Raw genomic sequence first — 18,723 nt, 5'->3', positions numbered from 1 at the left:
TTGTTAAAGGGAATCTTGGAAGGCAAAGTTGCAAAAGATGCATTCAGGTTGAGCACCTAAAAGCTGTTTGAGCTCACCATCTAATCTAAGACCCCCATTCTAGGATAAATTGGTTAGGGAATGGGTTAGATCAGTACTAGGTCACCTCCCAACCTCAAGAAAATTTTTGTGCAATGAGATGCCCTGTAAAACATAAAACATCACAGAATCTCCAACCCAGTGGCACATTCCTGTTAGGGATGAATTTGGTTCCAAGAGACCAAAGGCTTCACTGAAGAAATAGGGTCCTCAAGTTCCAAAGAACTGAGTGTTCTATCTTCTGGCACACCTGCTTATTTAACTTCTAAGAACTATGGTCCTGGAAGCTATAGATACATACAAAAATGTTAAAATCTTACTAAAGACAACCTAGATTTACAATGACCGTTATGGGGAACATTCCAGTTAGACAAGGCCATTCATTCAAAAAGTACAATTGTAATCGAGTGTTCCCGAATCAAACCTACAGAATGGGATACCTGTTATTTTAACTGATATGCAGAAGCCTCCAAAAGGCTTCAAGATTCCAAAATAGCTTCATTGAAAGATTCATTGCAAAAGGCTAATGAAGGGACTTCCCTGGCGGTCCAGTGGTTAAGACTCTAAGCTGCCAATGCAGAGGACGTGGGTTTGATCCCTGGTCGGGGAACTAAGATCTCACATACTGCAGGGCCAAAAAATTTTTTTAATAAAAGCACTAATGAAAAGTTAAAGACACAAGAGTTACCCAAAACCAAAGGCTGTAAGACTGACGTGACTCTTACCACTCCCATCTATCTTCCTTTACCTGAGTACTCCCAGTCTACTAATCCTCTATCTGAATCGCCTTTCCACTCTGAAGAGACTATTAGTTACCTTTTATTTTATTTTTTGTTTATAGTAAACTTTATTTTCATTGATTTCATTTAACATAATTTCAAAGTAGGTCTGTGCTTTAAGATAAGCAAAAGAACAGATATCCTAAATCTCATTAAGAGATCTTTTTCACACTGTTCCTCTGAGTAGGTCACGGGGTTTCAGGGGCCCCAGTGGTGATACCTAACATTTTATCCCTGAAGATATTACCTGTAGATACAGAAAGAACAGATAACACCAACACACAAGAATCAAACTGTATGAGGGTACTACAGGAAGAAGCTCTTGTGTTATACTTTATCCACCTCTTTAGGGTTGTAATTATAATGACTGACTTTTTTCTCTGCAAAGTTCAGTGTTGTTTTTTGTTGTTGTTTGTTTTTGTTCAGTGTTGTTTTAAATAAAATGTCAGAATATGTGAAAATGCTGTACTCATTTATCTTAATACACTAAAAATAGTGGAAGTTTAAAAATTCTTCATGAGTCCAATCTGGGCCATGACTACCACTGATGGGGTTTACCCAACACACTAATTCCAAGTTTGGCGACCATGAGCAAACTGGCACCCGCAATTAAGCCTGCAGGCATAAATTTTCCAGAGTGGTAGAATCTCATTCCCATAATGCCAGCCAAGGTTCCAGATCTAATGAAGAAAACCTAAATGTTCCTTGGATCCTGAGACCCCTGATAGGCACCCGGGCCCGCTAAACCACCGAAGAGGAGCCTGGCAGCCAGAGACGGGACACTGCCTGCTTTTGCATAGCCAGTGATCCCACTTATCCCACCCGAAGCAACCAGTGCTGCGTAGCCAAAACCAATACAATATAAAGGCACTGGTGGGCTGGAGTCCTTCTGCATTGTTCTCTTTCACTCTGTCCAGACAGATTACACCAGGCCTGCACCTCCTTCCCGAAGGTCTGCACTGGCCGCACATGCCTTGGGGTGGAGAGTCGCCAAAGTTAACCTTTAACATTTTAAAAAATTAATTAATTAATTAATTAATTAATTATTTGGCTGCTTTGGGTCTTCGTTGCTGCACACAGGCTTTCTCTTGTTGCGCTGAGCGGGGGCTACTCTTCGTTGCGGTGCGCGGGCTTCTTATTGCGGTGGCTTCTCTTGTCGCGGAAGACAGGCCTTAGTGCGTGGGCTTCAGTAGTTGTGGCACTCAGACTCTGTAGTTGTGGCTCTCGGGGGTCTAGAGCTCAGGCTCAGTAGTTGCGGCGCACGGGCTTAGTTGCTCCGCGGCATGTGGGACCTTCCCGGACCAGGGCTTGAACCCATGTCCCCTGCATTGGCAGGCGGATTCTTAACCCCTGCGCCACCAGGGAAGCCCTTAACTTTTAATGATCTCCTTTGGGTATCTTTCAGTCCTTTGTCACAGACTAAGGGCCACAGTTAAAGAATTTTTCCTAAACACAGGGATCATCCCCAAAAGTATTTTGAAGAATTGAGTCCTCATCTGGGCTGTCAGATCTTCACCAGCTTGTGCACATGTAGGAAAGCCCCATAATGGATGCAGGAGGCAGAACGGTGTAACTCTGAGAATGATGCTCAAGATCCTGGATCTCCAACATGGTCCCCTTGTGGACCAGAAAAAGCTCGCAAAATAGCAGTGGATATTTTAAGAGCTCTTCTCAAGGTTTTCCCTGCTTGCAGTGGTTGCTCTATTATTCACACCTGCAAACAAAAAAGATGAATTTAGGGCAGACTTTAAAGCCCATCTGGAAGCTCTCTTCCTACGGCATTCTGATTTCCATACAATAGATGATGCTGCCCAACCTGCTCTAACTGCCTTATTGGTAAATGTATTTTCTCCCCTGAGATAAGTGGATTGATTAAAAGGCAGAAAATAGATGGGAAGTCACAGGTCTGACCAAATTTTGAGTTGTTTGTATATTTTGGAAATTAAGCCCTATTGGTCGCATCGTTTGCAAATACTTTCTCACAGTCCTTAGGTTGTGTTTTCCTTTTGCTTATGGTTTCCTTTGCTGTGCAAAACCTATAAGTTTAATTAGGTCCCATTTGTTAGCTGAGCACTTTGAAAGGATATCTCTTTTTTTTTTTTTGGCCGCGCAGCTTGCGGGATCTTAGTTATCTGACCAGGGGTCGAACCCAGGCCCCTGGCAATGGAAATATGGAGTCCTAACCCCTGGAAAGGATATCTTTTTATGTGCCCTACAATCTGTCCTTGATATAGAGAGGAAGAATTCCAGCCAAAAATCCCTAATTTAATCAGTTACTCTAATATCTGTGGGCTACCTTTAATACTGACATTGGGAGATTAAAAAGTGCAGAACCTATAAATATTCAGATAGACGTAACTAAACCTCTTCCCAAATTATCTCAATATCCATTAAAATCCGAGGCCACACAAGGCCTCACGTTAGACCAAATCACCCAGGGGCTAACCGTTCCCTGTACCAGACCTGGTGTGTGGCTGTTAGCATAACTGATGCCATCTTGGGCCCTTACAATTTCTACTGTTTTTCACTGACCCTACCCAGGACTGTACCGTGCAGTGAATCACTTCTCTGTCATCAAGGGCTTTTTAGTTAATAAATATCGTTTAATAATCATTAGGTCCAGGAAGCCTCTATGCTCTGTTAGTCCCCAAACAATGATGAAAACCTTCCCTGACGTATTCCCAGCACCCATGAGACTAGTTACCCGTTCATAAATCTTAACTTACGAATGCACCTACCCCCATATCCTAGGTTAACTATAAAGAATTGTCCCAATGGTCCTTCATTTCTATTCCCTTCTGCCTATAAAACCTCTTGCTTTGTATACTCTTCAGAGCTCCTCTCTACCTGCTAAATTGGATGCAGTCTGACTCAGGAATGTCATGGTCCCAACGCGGTTTGGGAAAGAATTTCCAGATACAAGGCAGAATGTAAAGAAGATAGAATTTATTAAAGGGAAGGGTCGCTGCCAGAAGAGCAGGCCGGCTTCCTGATAGTCAGGGAGAGCCGACCCGGAGCAAGTGTTACTGGTCTGTTTTTATATCCAGGGAACAAAGGAAGTTACGAGTCACCTGCTGATTGGGCAGGGTATGCACACTAACAGTGTGGCAGAGCAGGAGAAGAACGGGGCAAATACCTTTCCTTATATGGGTTGGGAAGGGGACAGGGCATGACACTTGGGAGGGATCAGGGATATTGTAATGGTTGCTACATGACAGAGTGATAAGAGGCAGGTAACTCCCTGTCCCTCGATGTTGGCCCTTTGAGTTTATCTTGTCCCTTGTCCTTGGAGCACCACAATGAATTGCTAATTAAAGCCAAAAGAGCTTTAAAATTTACTCAGTTGAATTTTGTTAACGGGAGAAAACAGCTGAAAGCTGTGGTCAGGAAAAATTTTGTGTGCCTGTGGACTGGGAATGAGCAAGTATCCCTGGTTGTGGTGGTGATGGGGGAAGGGACTGTCCTGAACGGAGCCTTCCTTAGGATTTGGTTCCCCTCCTTGAACGGGGCCCCAGAGGGTAATGAGTGGCCCCCTCTACAGCTCCTCCTGGCCAGCCTGGTCATCTAGATCTTGCCGGTCCCTGATTTGACCCCTGGCTTTGATCCCGTTCTTCCCTGGGGGGAGGGAGCCCTGGAGGGAAGCCCTGCACACAAATGGGGAGGGGTGTAGGAAAACAGGGTAAGACGGATGGAGCTCTGAGGTACCAAGAGAAGGCAGGCGTCCAGTGGGTTAGGTGGGGTGTGTGCGGACCACCTCCTGGGTTGGGCTCAGAGGTCGTCCAGCAGGGCACTTGGTCCCGGGAGAAGCCGAGACGTCGGCCCTCCCAGCTTCCTAGAGAGGCCGAGAGGCCCGGGGCGGTGACGCGCTTGCGCGATACGGGCCAGCGGAGAGCCGGGCGCGGGGCTACTGGCGCGGCCTGGGTCGTGTGGTCAGGGCACCTAGGAGCTCGCGGCCGCGGGAGTCGGTGAGTGGGGCGGCAGGGCGGCGGGGCGGCGTTGGGGGGAGCGGGGCGGCGGGGGTTGTCTTGGGGGCGCGGGGTTCCCGGCGGGCGGCCGGTGAGGCTCGGCCTGGAGGCTGCGCCCGGGCTGGGGTCTGGCCTGGGAGCCCAACCGCCGCGGTGAGGGCGTATCTGCCTGCGCTTCGCTGCCCGGGGCGGGAATCTGGAGTAATGGTTTCTGTGTTTTATCACTTCTCCCAATTATGCAAACAAAGCGTATTCATAACATGGAATTAGATGACGCGGGTGAGCGTTAGAAAAGTGAAAGTACCCGCAATCCCTTGTTTTCCGTTCGGAGGCTTCCTGACCTTTTAAAATTTGTGCACGATTATGCAAACTCTTGTTTGCATATATGTACAAATATATATTTTTAAGAAGTGGGATTATTTTACTAGTTTTTAAAGATATATAATCCATATATTTTATTTTTAATTAAAAAAATTGAGGTGTAATCCACATAGAACAACATAGTGGTTTTAGGTGTACAACATGATTCCGTATTTGTATACTGTTGCTTTTAAAAAGCTTTTTTTAGTAGTATTGTGATAAAGTGCACATAACATTTACCACACGATACATAAAAATTGATCATTTAAGCCATTTAAAAGTGTATAATTCAGTGGCATTATGTACATTCATATTATTGCTTTTTGAAAATTATATCGTCTTCAACTTGTGGAATGCATTTGTTCATATAATGGTTAAATTTGGGGTCAGCAGTGTGACACCACTGAGACATATTTTTGCAAGTATAATTTAAAAAAAATTTTTGTTTTCCGTAGTACACATTACATGAAGCTGTAAATGCTCAACAAGTGATGTGTATTAGGTTGATTGTTTTCAGAATGAAAGAGTACTATATAAAATACAGTTTTTAAACACAAGGTAAAGCTGTAACCTAAAACCACTCTACTGTCTTCTCACTTACATTGGCCTAAGAAATCAGAGAATGTTCACCTTCTTAAAAGTGGTGCAGTGGTTGAGAGTCCGCCTGCCGATGCAGGGGACACGGGTTCGTGCCCCGGTCCGGGAAGATCCCACATGCCGCGGAGCGGCTGGGCCCATGAGCCATGGCCACCGAGCCTGCGCGTCCGGAGCCTGTGCTCCGCAACAGGAGAGGCCACAACAGTGAGAGGCCCGCGTACCACACACACACACACACAAACCCTTTTTATTTTGAATAATTGCAGACACACAGAGGGTGTCAGAACTTTACAGAATTCCCTTATATCTTTACCTGGTTTACCTAAAGGTAATGTCTTGCATAACTACAGTACAGCCATCAAACTTAAGAAATTTGCAGGGGTCCAATACTATTAATTAAACTGCTGATTTATCCAGAGTTCATCACTGTCTCGCTAATGTTCTTTTTCTGTTCCAGGATCCAGTCTACAATCCCTCATTCCATTTAGTTGTCACGTCTTCTAGTCTCCTTCAGTCTGTGACAGTTCCTCAGTTTTACTTGTTTTTCATGATTTTGAAGTATTTTGTATTTGTGATTTTAGAGTGACCCTCTCGATTTGGTTTTGTCAGATGTTCTGCTTAGATTGAGGATGATATTGATATGTCTTCTTACTGGTATACTACTCTCTTTGTTTTTGGTTGTGTGGGGTCTTAGTTGCGGCTCGTGGGCTCCTTAGTTGTGGCAGGCGGGCTCCTTAGTTGCAACTCACCAGCTCCTTAGTTGTGGCATGTGAACTCTTAGTTGTGGCATGCATGTGGGATCTAGTTCCCTGACCAGGGATCGAACCCCAGCCCCCTGCATTGGGAGCGCGGAGTCTTATCCACTGCGCCACTAAGGCAGTCACTAAATTATTCTAACTTTGGCCATTGGGAACGCTTTCAAGTTGGCTCCTGTTTCCCCTTACATGCTCCTTTCCTTTTTTGTGTCTTTCTCTGATTTTCAGGCACCACAAGCTATTCATCTTGTATTTTCACCTCCCCCAGCCCTGGAATCAACCATTTCTGCAAGGATTCCTGGTTTCGTTTATTGTAGAATGGTATTGAGAAACCAAATTTTGGGCACTAGGTTGAGTTCATTTCTTAATTGGTAAATTGGTGTAAATGTTATTTTAACATTTTAAATGTGTACTAGAAGCAATCTTTCTTTAGTGGCAATTGTCTTAGAAACTTGTTTGTTTATTATTAGTGTATAAAATAAACCTTATGTACCCTCTTACTGGCAGGAAAAAGATGAGAACAAGAGATTACTTAATGGGGATTTTAAAAGGAAATCAAAATTACATTGCATATTGCTTTGCAATGTTGTGTTGCTTTCTGCTGTGTAACAGGGTGAATCAGCTATATGTATACATGTGTCCCCACATCCCCTCCCTCTTGCGCGAGCAAATATTTATTGATTACCTATTGTGTGTCAGGTAATGGGGACCTATTGTAATAAATATGGCAGCTCAAAATCCTAATCTTATGAAGTTTACGCTGTAATTGGGGAAAAAGGGAACAATAGGCACATCATTGAAATTTCTGAATATATTACCTAAAAGTTATGTAACCTAAAATGTATGTAAGAAAGAAAACAGAAATTCAGAAATTCATAGAAAACCAATGACTTAGATATAATTTAAAAATAATCCTTCTTTGACACATCTGTTGACATAGTATTTCTTAAAGATGTGTCGTACTGAAAAATGGGGAATACTGTAGTGCCATTCTATTGGCACATACTCTTGGAGATTCCCAATTAATATATTACCAGGCTCTGAAAAGTTCTGAAAGTAAGATATGTTTCGTTTTCTTTAAGCTTTCCAAAGCTTGTATTTTTTTTTTTACAAATGCAGCTCTGTAGTTTTTACCAGATCATATAAAAATGTATTTGAAATACTATCATTAAAGAACAGTATAAAGAAGCAAATATAAATCATCTGAAGTCACACCATCCTGAGATAACCACATAAACATTTTGCTGCTGCCGTTCCTTTCTTTCATCTCTCCACAGCTGTATAACGACACAGTCAAATGTGTATTTAGAGATTGTTCTAAAATACTGTCCTTATTGTATATGCACTTTTCTCTTTTTTCCTTTTCTCTCACCTCTCCATCCTCCATCCTGAAAATCACTATTAAGGATCTGGCTGTTACTTTGTTCCATATTCATATTATCATGTACAAGTTTTTGTGTAAGAAGATGTTAAATGGGATTGGTCCTGTACTCGGAGTGGGCTGAAACCCTAAACAGAAATGATGAATGCTAAGTGTCAAAACCATTCTAACCATTTTTAGAGAGAGGCCCCAGAAACATTTTCACGTGACTTATTAAAAGGTGAACAAAATTGGGCCTGTGAATCTTAGTCACCCCCCAACTTGAGCCTATGTGTGAATATTTATTTATATGAAGAGTGTTGGTTGGCTTGACAGTGAGCCAGCATTTCCTCTTCCTCATATAGCAGGGGATGCTATCTTCCCAGGTGCCAATCCAAGGGCAAGAGTAGGGAGTGAGGAAGGCAGTAATAAAGTCCTTTGAGAAGATTAAAGAAGGCTTGCATAAGAAGATTCTGCCATGTTATTTTCTGACTGGATGCTTGTTGACCTAAGGAAACTAACTCATCAGCCCAGCCAGCACCACATCCACTTGTATTACAAAAGAATTCTGAGAATATGATATAGTCCTACAAGAGTTTGGGGAATACGCCATAAAATCAGAGGCTGCTAGAATTCCCCTGACATCAGCATAAGAAGAGAAGATTGTGATGGGAGTAAAGTACACTTCCACAGATGTGGGGCAAGAGGGTAAGTTTTCCATAAGTCAAATGATACCATAGATGTAAGTAGGCTGAAGCTGCCTTAAAAGAATCCCCTTTCAGGGTACCTGGCAGAAGGAAACGACCCCAAATATAAATCCTTTGAAAAGGAGGTAAGAGAAAAATTTTAAAGGGTAAGCCAAAAGTGCATCACGCAGGCTTCCCTGGTGGCTCAGTGGTTGAGCATCTGCCTGCCGATGCAGGGGACGCGGGTTCGTGCCCCGGTCTGGGAAGATCCCACATGCCGCGGAGTGGCTGGGCCCGTGAGCCATGGCCGCTGAGCCTGTGCGTCCGGAGCCTGTGCTCTGCAGCGGGAGAGGCCACAACAGTGAGAGGCCCACATACCGCAAAAAAAAAACAAAACAAAAGAAAAGTACATCACTCACATTAGGAAAAGGTGGACTATGAAAGGCCACTTCATCAGGGTGCCTGGGGTAGGGGTGCCAACGAAGAATCTACAAATGCATTCTCAAGAGGAGCTAGCAGCAGTTGGATGTCTGCCATAACAGACAGCATATAAGAGCCAAGAAAGAACTCCAGACAGCATCAGATTTTGCCTGGTTGCCTCTCATTTCTTTTCCCTGCTCTGACACTGGAAGAATCAGCAAGAAAGTGAGGAAGGCAAGCAGAACAAGATAGAAAAACAGTGAAAGAATAGATGATACTGCATCACTGCTCACCCCGTCCCTTATCTTCCTCACTGCCGCTTTGCAGAAGCAAGAATCCAGCCTGAGCTAGGGGTAAGGGAGAAGATTTGAATTGGTTGAGAGATTGAAGTTTTGGTATTAAGTTAGACTGGGTTTTTTATTATCTTTCTAAAGAAATATTTGTTTATTTATTTGGCTGCCTCAGGTTTTAGTTGCAGCACACAGGATCTTTGTTGCCGCACCTTTTTAGTCGCAGAATGCAGGATCTTTAGTTGCGGCGTGCAGGATCTAGTTCCCTGACCAGGGATCGAACTTGGGCCCCTTGCGTTGGGAGTGCAGAGTCTTAGCTACTGGCCTGTCAGGGAAGTCCCGGTTTTTTATTATCTTAAAAAATGGGTGGAATTGCCAAGAGATCTGAGATCAAGATTAATTCAGGGACAAGGAATATCCCAGAAAGTCTGTTTGGTCATCAGTGGAGAAAAGTAAGTTATTTCCTTTTTGCATTCCCTTGAGACTATCACATTTAATAAATAATATATAGATATAGATGGATACATATAGATATCTTGTATATATATATCGTGTGTGTATCACTATTAAATATATAAAATGCAAAAAAAATTACATTGCATATAAGATGATAAAGCAAAATGACAGAAAGAAGAAAATGTCCCTGAAAAATGCCCATATGCTTGCTTGGGATTTCCCACGTTCTTTTTTTTTTTAATATACATTTATTTACTTTTGGCTGCGTTGAGTCTTCGTTGCTTCGCGCAGGCTTTCTCTAGTTGTGGTGAGCGGGGGCTACTCTTTGTTGCAGTGGGCGGGCCTCTCATCTCACTGGCGTCTCTTGTGGAGCACGGGCTCTAGGCGCGTGGGCTCAGTAGTTGTGGCTCGCAGGCTCTAGAGCACAGGCTCAGTAGTTGTGGCGCACAGGCCTAGTTGCTCCGCGGCATGTGGGATCTTCCCAGACCAGGGCTTGAACCTGTGTCTCCCGCATTGGCAGGCGGATTCTTAACTACTATGCCACCAGGGAAGTCCTCCCCTGTTCTTTTGAAAGCCATTTTCATTTGGGAATGAAACTGGGCAGAGGGATGAAGCTCTGGGGAAGAAGAGGCCTGCTCCATCTCAGGTTGCTCCCCAGGCCTGGGGGCTCCCATTTGTGGTATAATCTTAACAAGTTGATGAATGAAGCTCTTCTTCTGTCCTCAGAAGCTAGTTGGGACCTGGAAGGAACCCTGAGGCATTAGGATACCTGAATTTAATTGGGCAGTTTCAGCTCACTGGCCCCATCTCTTTACTATGCTGTGGGGCTTTCATTCAGACTTCGAAAGGCCCAGGAGGTTATTAACTTTTTTTTTCTTTTAAAGGAATGGTTTTCTTTTTTTTTTTTTTTAATTTTTTTTGGCTGTGTTGGGTCTTAGTTGCGACATGTGGGATCTTTGTCTCAGCATGTAGGAATTGTGGCGCACGGGCTTCTCTCTGGTTGTGGCGCTCGGGCTGCATGGCGCGTGGGCTCTCTAGTTGTGACATGCGGGCTTAGTTGCCCCGCGGCATGTGAGATCTTAGTTCCTTGACCAGGGATTGAACCATCGTCCCCTGCATTGGAAGGCGGATTCTTTAACACTGGACCACCGGGGAAGTCCCAGGAAGTCACTAACTTTTATCCATGTTCATGGTTGCAGGGGCTGGGCTCAGAGGGCTGGAATCTTTTGCCATATTCACAGGCAGTTGGTCCATCTTCTCATCACCTCTTTACAAATACTTCACTGACCTCTTCGGACATTTCTGCAGCAGCTGCTTCAGAACAGGTCAGCTTGGAGGCTTATGTTTGGTGCTGATTTCCCTGTGGGTCTCAATTTCCTGAGATAGGTCAGTGCCATTTACATTTCCCGCTGGGTGCGTTTCTTCAAAATATTTCTCTCTGGTCTCCAGTTCATTCTGTTGCGTCTTACTCCCGGATTTCTCTGCACCTGAGTGTCTTTCTCTTCCCCAGTCTTTCTGCAAGTTTGGCTGAGAAAGTCTCTCGCCTCTTTCTCTGACTCTCAGCTCCCTCCTGAGCAGCTCCCGTTGGTGCTGCTGCGGCTCAGCAAGGCTGGATCCTGACCCTGCCGCTCCGGAGGCACCTTTCCTCTTCAGCCTCCCCTTGTTGTGTCTTCAAGTCTCTTTTTATAGGCCTTCAGTTATGTACCTTATCACTTCTCAGTTTTCCTTTGCTTTTGTTTTCTCTGTGTACTTATTTTCCTTACCCCATCCCCTTCTTTCACAGCAAAGTTTCATTTCTCTGCCAAAACTTCAGCAGCTTCCAAAGTAGATCTTCAATTGATTCTCCATCCCCTTGTAGCAGCACTGCAGTTTCTTTTACCTGGATGGTGGTGGGGATATTGAATAATAGCCTCTGAACTGAGAAGAAACTTGGAGACCAAAACGTGAAGCAGGCAACTCCATGAAGTATAATTATGATGTTTATTGTGGGTACTTACATAGGGGCAGTACGGGCGGACAACCACCAGAGGCATTTGCAGCTGAACTCTATGCTGCCAGAAGGGGTGTGGGGGAATTTATTTATTTATTTTATTTATTTTTTAAAAAATGTTTTCTTATTTATTTTATTGATTTATTTTTGGCTGCACTGGGTCTTTGTTGCTGTGCACAGGCTTACTCTAGTTGCGGAGAGCAGGGGCTACTCTTCGTTGTGGTGTGCGGGCTTCTCATTGCGGTGGCTTCTCTTGTTGCAGAGCACGGGCTCTCTAGAGCACAGGCTCAGTAGTTGTGGCACACAGGCTTAGTTGCTCCGCGGCATGTGGGATCTTCCTGGCCCAGGGCTCGAACCCATGTCACCTGTATTGGCAGGCGGATTCTTAACCACTGCACCACCAGGGAAGCCCTGGCATGGGGGAATTTAAAGGGACCAAAGCTAAAGATAGAATCTGACTACTAAGCGAGAAGCACATTCGTGCCAGTGGGAACTGGGGGTTTCTCCTCCCTTCTGAGGTCTCATGAACATTATTCCTCATGGACCATTAACCATCTGGACTAGCAAAATGCGTTCTTCCAGTTTTCGTATCAGATGAAGGCAAGAGTAAGAGTTGATAGGGAACTTATCTGGCTTTGGGTGCATTCCTTGTGAGTAGGCTAAAGCTCAGAAAGGGGACTGTGGGCCTAAGATGGAGCTGACAAAGTGAAGTCAGTGTGGTCCAGCCACATAGATGGCATGCTTTCTTCATCCCATCTCAGTTTACAGTCATCTGTTTGGAGAGTCTTAGCAGTACTTGCTGAGTTCAGGAGATGTTTGTAGGTGATGATGGCTTCTGGTTGAAGTAACGGTTCTTTAAATTTTCTTAACAGTGGTGGGAGGTGGAAGGTTCCACCGTTTCAGGGGAAGATGACCATCATCTGTGACTTGGTGCACTGAGTAATGGGGCCACTTTACAACAGGTGCCAAGGTCTGCAGTCTACCTCATACTTCAGTTGGAGGACGGAGGGAATGAAAAGTGCCCATTGAACTGAGAAGATACCTTAAGACTGAAAAAGAAGGCAGGCAGCTCCATATAGTCAATGGATCAGTTTATTAGAGGGTAATTTACTCACATGGTGAGATCAGGTGGGTGAACTAGAAGCATTTGCAGCTGCACTCTGCACCACTGAGGGGCCTCTGGGACAGTTTTATTGTTAACCTAGGTATGGGGGGGTATGTGCTTGGAAATAGGAAGTGCATTTCTTTTTTTTTCCCGGAAGTGCATTTCTAAGTCAAGTTTTATGAATGGGTAATTCATCTGGTGGGCGATGGGAATGTGTCAGTGAAGGTCTTCATCGCTGTTTGGAGACTGTTAGAGCATAGATGCCACCTGGAACTAATGATCCTGAAACAATATCTATTAACTACAAAGCCCTTGATGACAGAAAAGTGATTTTACCTCATAGTACAGTCACAGGAAGGGTCACTGGAGGGACAGGAGGAATTGAATGGGCCCATGATGGTGGCAGTTATGCTAACAGCCATACATACTTCTTTGTAGACTCTTGGTTTGATTTTGTTTTAATATGCTCTTTCTTGCTTTTTTCTTTTGCATGTTGTGGTTTGGGGCAGCATTTTACTCTCTTTTGTTCTCTACCTCAGTTGTCAATTTTTGTCTTACTTTGTTCTCAGTTCAACCAGCCTTCTTCGGTTTGGTTGTTGACTCAGTGGCTAAAACAGAACAAGGGTCAGCGGGGGTTTTTTTCCCTTTTGCAGTTACTTGAGCTGCAGCCACCGTCTACATACAACTGCCCTTCAAGGACATGTAACCTATTCTGCTGAGTGCCCACCTTTTCAGTCCTGGGAGCTGGTACTCAGTACCTTTTTTTTTTTTTAATTGGCTGCACCACGTGGCATGCGGGATCTTAGTTCCTTAGTTTCCTGACCAGGGATTGAACCTGGTCAGTGAAAGCGTCTAGTCCTAACCACTGGACCTCCAGGGAATTCCAGTTGCTTTGTTTTTTAAGCAGAATTATTGATCACTTTGCTGATTATAAAAATAATGTACAGTTCAGGGAACATAGACGAATAGGAATGGAAAGCCCTCTAATCCCACTTGCCAGAGGAGATTACTGCTGAAAACACTTCGGTGGCCAAGGCTTAGGAACTTTTTTGTGCATATGCAAACTGTGCTTTATTTTTATTTTGTTTAAGACATAAGTGAGCTCATAAGTATAATTTCTAAAACTTGCCTCTTAATTTACTTTTTTGGGGGGGAAATTGGGAAAAGACAAAAAATACAAAGAAGAAAATAATAGGCAGGTGTATTTCCAACACACAGGAGTAACCTAACATTTCGGCATATTTGCAGTCATCATTGTACAATCTTAAAAGAAAAAGAGACCTTGAACATAAATGTTGTGTTAAAAAAATCAAATCACTACAAATAAAGTCTCCCTTTAACTGTTATTTCCAACCTCTCCACTTCCACAATCAGTAGGAATTTTTGTAAATCTTTTTAGGCCATTTAAAAACCTTTCGAGTGCTTTTATGTACATCAGACCTAAGAAATTTACACATAAATATGATTTTAGGTTTTTTCTCCAATTATACCTAAGTTCTTTTTAACTTAGCATACGTTTTTGATACTGTTGGGAAAAGCAGTCAGGCGCAGCTACTTCTCTCTAGCATAACTCTGCAAGAGTAGCCCTGGCTGAGGACATTTTCTTGCAAAGAAATCAAGAGCCCTCACTCAGCCTGTGCTGTGCTTACAGCCTTTTGAGGGACTATCTTTACCTGTTCAGTGCTTAATGTGTACCCCTTTTTTCTTCTTTTTTTTTGAGAATTATGTTTTTTTTTAAAAATTTATTTTATTTTATTTTTGGCTGCATTGGGTCTTTGTCACTGTGCGCAGGCTTTTCTCTGGTTGTGGTGAGTGGGGGATACTCTTCGTTGTGGTGCGTGGGCTTCTCTTGTTGCTGAGCATGGGCCCTAGGCATGTGGGCTTCAGTAGTTGTGGCACGTAGGCCCAGTAGTTGTGGCTCGCAGGCTCTAGAGTGCAGGCTCAGTAGTTGTGGTGCACGGGCTTAGTTGCTTTGTGGCATGTGGGATCTTCCCAGACCAGGGCTCGAACCCGTGTCCCCTGCATTGGCAGGTGGATTGTTAACTACTGTGCCACCAGGGAAGCCCCCCTTTTTTCTTCTTAGGTGCATGTGTCAATGGCCCCCAGGCCCTCCCTTGCTTTCTGTATTTCAGACCCCATGGGTAAGGGGCCAAGGTCCTTCTACTGTATCATGAAGGGTGGTGCTGGTATCTGTTCCACCTGCATGGCTTTGGCTGCGAAGTGGATCCGTTGGTCGTGGGGGACCAATGGTTTGCAGGGGGTTGAATCTTGTACACTCTATTTTCTTCTCTTGCTCTAAGCGAACACTGTATCACTTGAGCCTCATGTGTGTGTTGTCTGTTCTCAGGAACTTAGAATTACGCTCTGGTCTCTTCTGTGGGTGGCACTGAGCTGCTTTTTAACCTTGGCTGCATAGCTTGACCACCCAGTGAACAGTGAAACAATTGTATTCTTTCTTAAAGGTCTAGCACAGTCTTTTAAATTGTTGTATGGTATTTCATCCTATAAAGTGCTACACTTTTATTTAGTTGTATTGGTGGGCAAGTAGGTCATTTCCAATATTGTGTTATTACAAAGAGTACTCTAGTGAACACCTGTGTAAATGCCTCAATACCTGTGCAAGTGTTTTTCCAGGGAGCTTCCTAGAACTGAAATTTCAGGGGCATAGGTAATATGGCTTTTTAGTTTCACTGCAGACTTTCAAACTACTTTTCCTAGTGGCTGTAAACATTTACACTTCTGTCCAGTGGTTTGTGCTTTTGTTCTTTTTTTTTTTGGACAAGAGGTTTTAAAATACTGACATAGTCATATATCACCCTTTTTCCTTTGTTTTCTCAAGAAATCCTTGGTTACCCCAGGGCTCTTACTCCTTTTTGTTTTAATATTTATTTATTTATTTATTTGGCTGCGTCAGGTCTTTGTTGCGGCACACAGGATCTTTAGTCGCGGTATCGAACTCTTAGTTGTGGCATGTGAGATCTAGTTTCCTGGCCAGGGATCGAACCCAGCCCCCCTGCATTGGGAGCATGGAGTTTTAGCCACTGGACTGCCAGGGAAGTCCCTGTTTTTGAAGTTAAATCTTTAGCTAGAACTCGTTTTTTGTGTGATCCCCTGCAGGTACTGAAGGATGGCTGTATCCGTCTATCTAGGAATGGAGTTGCAAGTAGTAACTGTACGTTTAACTTAATGATGCGTGACTGTTTTCCAGTGTGGCTGCACAATTTACATTTCCACCAGCAGTGTATGAGTGTTCCAGTATTTATCTCTACATCCTTACCAACATATGTTATTTTCTGACTGTTCGATTCTAGCCATCCTAGTGGATGTGAAGTGGTATCTTATTGTGGTGTTGATGTGTTTTTCCCTGATGACTAATGTTGTTGAGGATCCTCTGTGTTTTTCAGCCATCTTTATATTTTCTTTGGAGAAATGTCTGTTAAGATGCTTTGTCTAATCTTAATTGTGTTGTCTTTTTATTATTGAATTGTAAGTTATTTATATTTTCTAGTGACAAGTCCCTTATAAGATATGTAATTTGTAAATTTTTTTTTCCCACTCTGTGGGTTGTCTTTTTACTTTCTTCATGAGACCTTTGAAGCACAAGAATTTTAATTTAGGTGAAGTCCAATTTATCTATTTTTTCTTTTTTTTGCATGTGGGATGCATTTGGTAGAATCCATTGACTAATCCATTGTCACAAAGTATTACACTTACATTTTATGATAAGAATATTATAGTTTTAGCTTCTTACATTTGGGTCTTTGATCCATTTTGAGTTAATTTTTGTATATTGTATTATGTAGGGGTCCAACTTGATTCTTATTCATGTAGACATATAGTTGTCCATGTACCACTTGTTGAAAAGACTATTCTTCCTCCCTTTGTGTGGTCTTGGCACACTCGTTAAAAATAAATTGACCATAGACAATTTGTGGACTCTTAATTCTGTTTCATTGATCTTTATGTCTTTCCTTATGCCAGAACCACACTGTCTTGGTGACTGCTGCTTTTTTATAAAGTAAGTTATGAAATCTATTCTCCCAGCTTACGCTTTTTAGTTTTAGTGTTTCAATTTTTTAATAGACTATACTCACTCAAAGTTATTATAAAATATTGCTGTAGTCCCTGTGCTGGACAATATATGCTTGTAGCTTATTTATTTCATACATAGTAGTTTGTACCTCTTAATCCTCTACCCCTGTCGTGCCCCTCCTCCCTTCCCTCTCCCTATTGGTAACCACAAATGTTTTCTCTGTTTCTGTTTTGTTATATTCATTTGTTTGTTTCATGTTAAATTTTAATTAATTAATTTCTTTGGCCATGCCACACGGCATGTGGGATCTTAGTTCCCTTACCAGGGATCGAACCCATGCCCCCTGCATTGGAAGCTCGGAGTCTTAACCACTGGACTGCCAGGGAAGTCCCTGTTTCATTTTTTAGATTGCATATTTAAGTGATAACATACAGTATTTGTCTTTCTTTTTCTGATTTATTTCACTAAGCTTAATACCCTCCAGGTCCAACCATGTTGCAAATGGCAAAATTTCATTCTTATTTATGGCTGAGCAATATTCCACATCTTCCTTATCCATTCATTTGTTGATGGACACTTAGGTTGCTTCCATGTCTTGGCTATTGTACATAATGCTTTTATAAGCACGGGGGTGCATGTATCTTTTCAAATTAGTGTTTTTGTTTTCTTTGGGTATATACCCAAGAGTGGAATTGCTGGATTATATGATGGTTCTATTTTTAGTTTTTTGAGGAACCTTCATACTGTTTTCCATGGTGGCTGCACGAATTTACATTCCCACTAACAGTGTACTAGGGTTCCACATGCTCACCAACATTTGTTATTTGTGATCTTTTTGATGATAACCATTCTGACTGTGGCTGATTGTGGCTTTGATTTGCATTTTTCTGATGATTAGCAGTGTTGAACATCTTTTCATGGGCCTGTTGGCTGTCTATATGTCTTCTTTGGAAAAATGCCTATTCAGGGTTTCTGTCCATTTTTTAGTTTGGTTGTTTGTTTTTTTGACATTGAGTTGTGTGAGCTGTTTATATATTTTGGATTTTAACCCTTTATCGGTAATATAGTTTGCAAATATTTTCTTCCATTCAGTAGATTCTCTTTTCATTTTGTCAGTGGTTACCTTTGCTGTGCAAAAGCTTCTATGTTTAATTAGGTACCATTTGTTTATTTTTGCTTTTGTTTCTTTTTGCCTTAGGACACAGATCCAAAAAAATATTGCAATGATTTATGTCAAAGAGTGTTCTTCCTATGTTTTCTTCAAGGAGTTTTATGGTTTCTGATCTTAACATTTAGGTCTTTAATCCATTTTGAGTTTAATCTTTACTTCATTTTGAGTTTATTATGGTGTGAGAAAATGTTCTAATTTTTCATTCTTCTACATGTAGCTGTCCAGTTTTCCCAACACCACTTATTGAGGAGACTGTCTTTTTTTACATTGTAAGTCTTGCCTCCTTTGCCGTAGATTATTTGATCATAAATGTGTGGGTTTATTTCTGGACTCTATTCTGTTCCACTGATTTATGTGTCTTGTGTGTGTGTGTGTGTGCGTGCGCGCGCACATGTGTAGCACCATACTGTTTTGATTACTGTAGCTTTGTAGTGTAGTCTTAAGTCAAGGAGCATATCTCTAACTTTGTTCTTTTTTCTCAAGATCGCCTTAGCTATTCGGGATCTTCTGTGGTTTCATATAAATTTTAGGATTATTTGTTTTAGTTCTCTGAAAAATGCTGTGGGTTTTTTGATAGGGATTGCATTAAATCTGTAGCTTGTTTTAGGTAGTATGGACATTTTAACAATATTAATTCTTCCAATCCATAACCACAGGATTTCTTTCCATATCTTTGTT

The 18,723-nt window shown here is 42.5% G+C and overlaps 1 pseudogene; it reads right to left on the bottom strand.

Annotated features, from left to right (window-relative positions):
- Positions 1–1,395: 1,395 nt before the first annotated feature.
- LOC136129575 (transmembrane protein 14C pseudogene) lies at positions 1,396–1,752 on the bottom strand (annotated as a pseudogene).
- Between the last annotated feature and the right edge of the window lie 16,971 nt (positions 1,753–18,723).

Source organism: Phocoena phocoena, chromosome 10 (assembly GCF_963924675.1).
Source record: "Phocoena phocoena chromosome 10, mPhoPho1.1, whole genome shotgun sequence".
NCBI lineage: Eukaryota > Metazoa > Chordata > Mammalia > Artiodactyla > Phocoenidae > Phocoena > Phocoena phocoena.
This window is presented reverse-complemented; position numbering and strand designations above follow the sequence as displayed.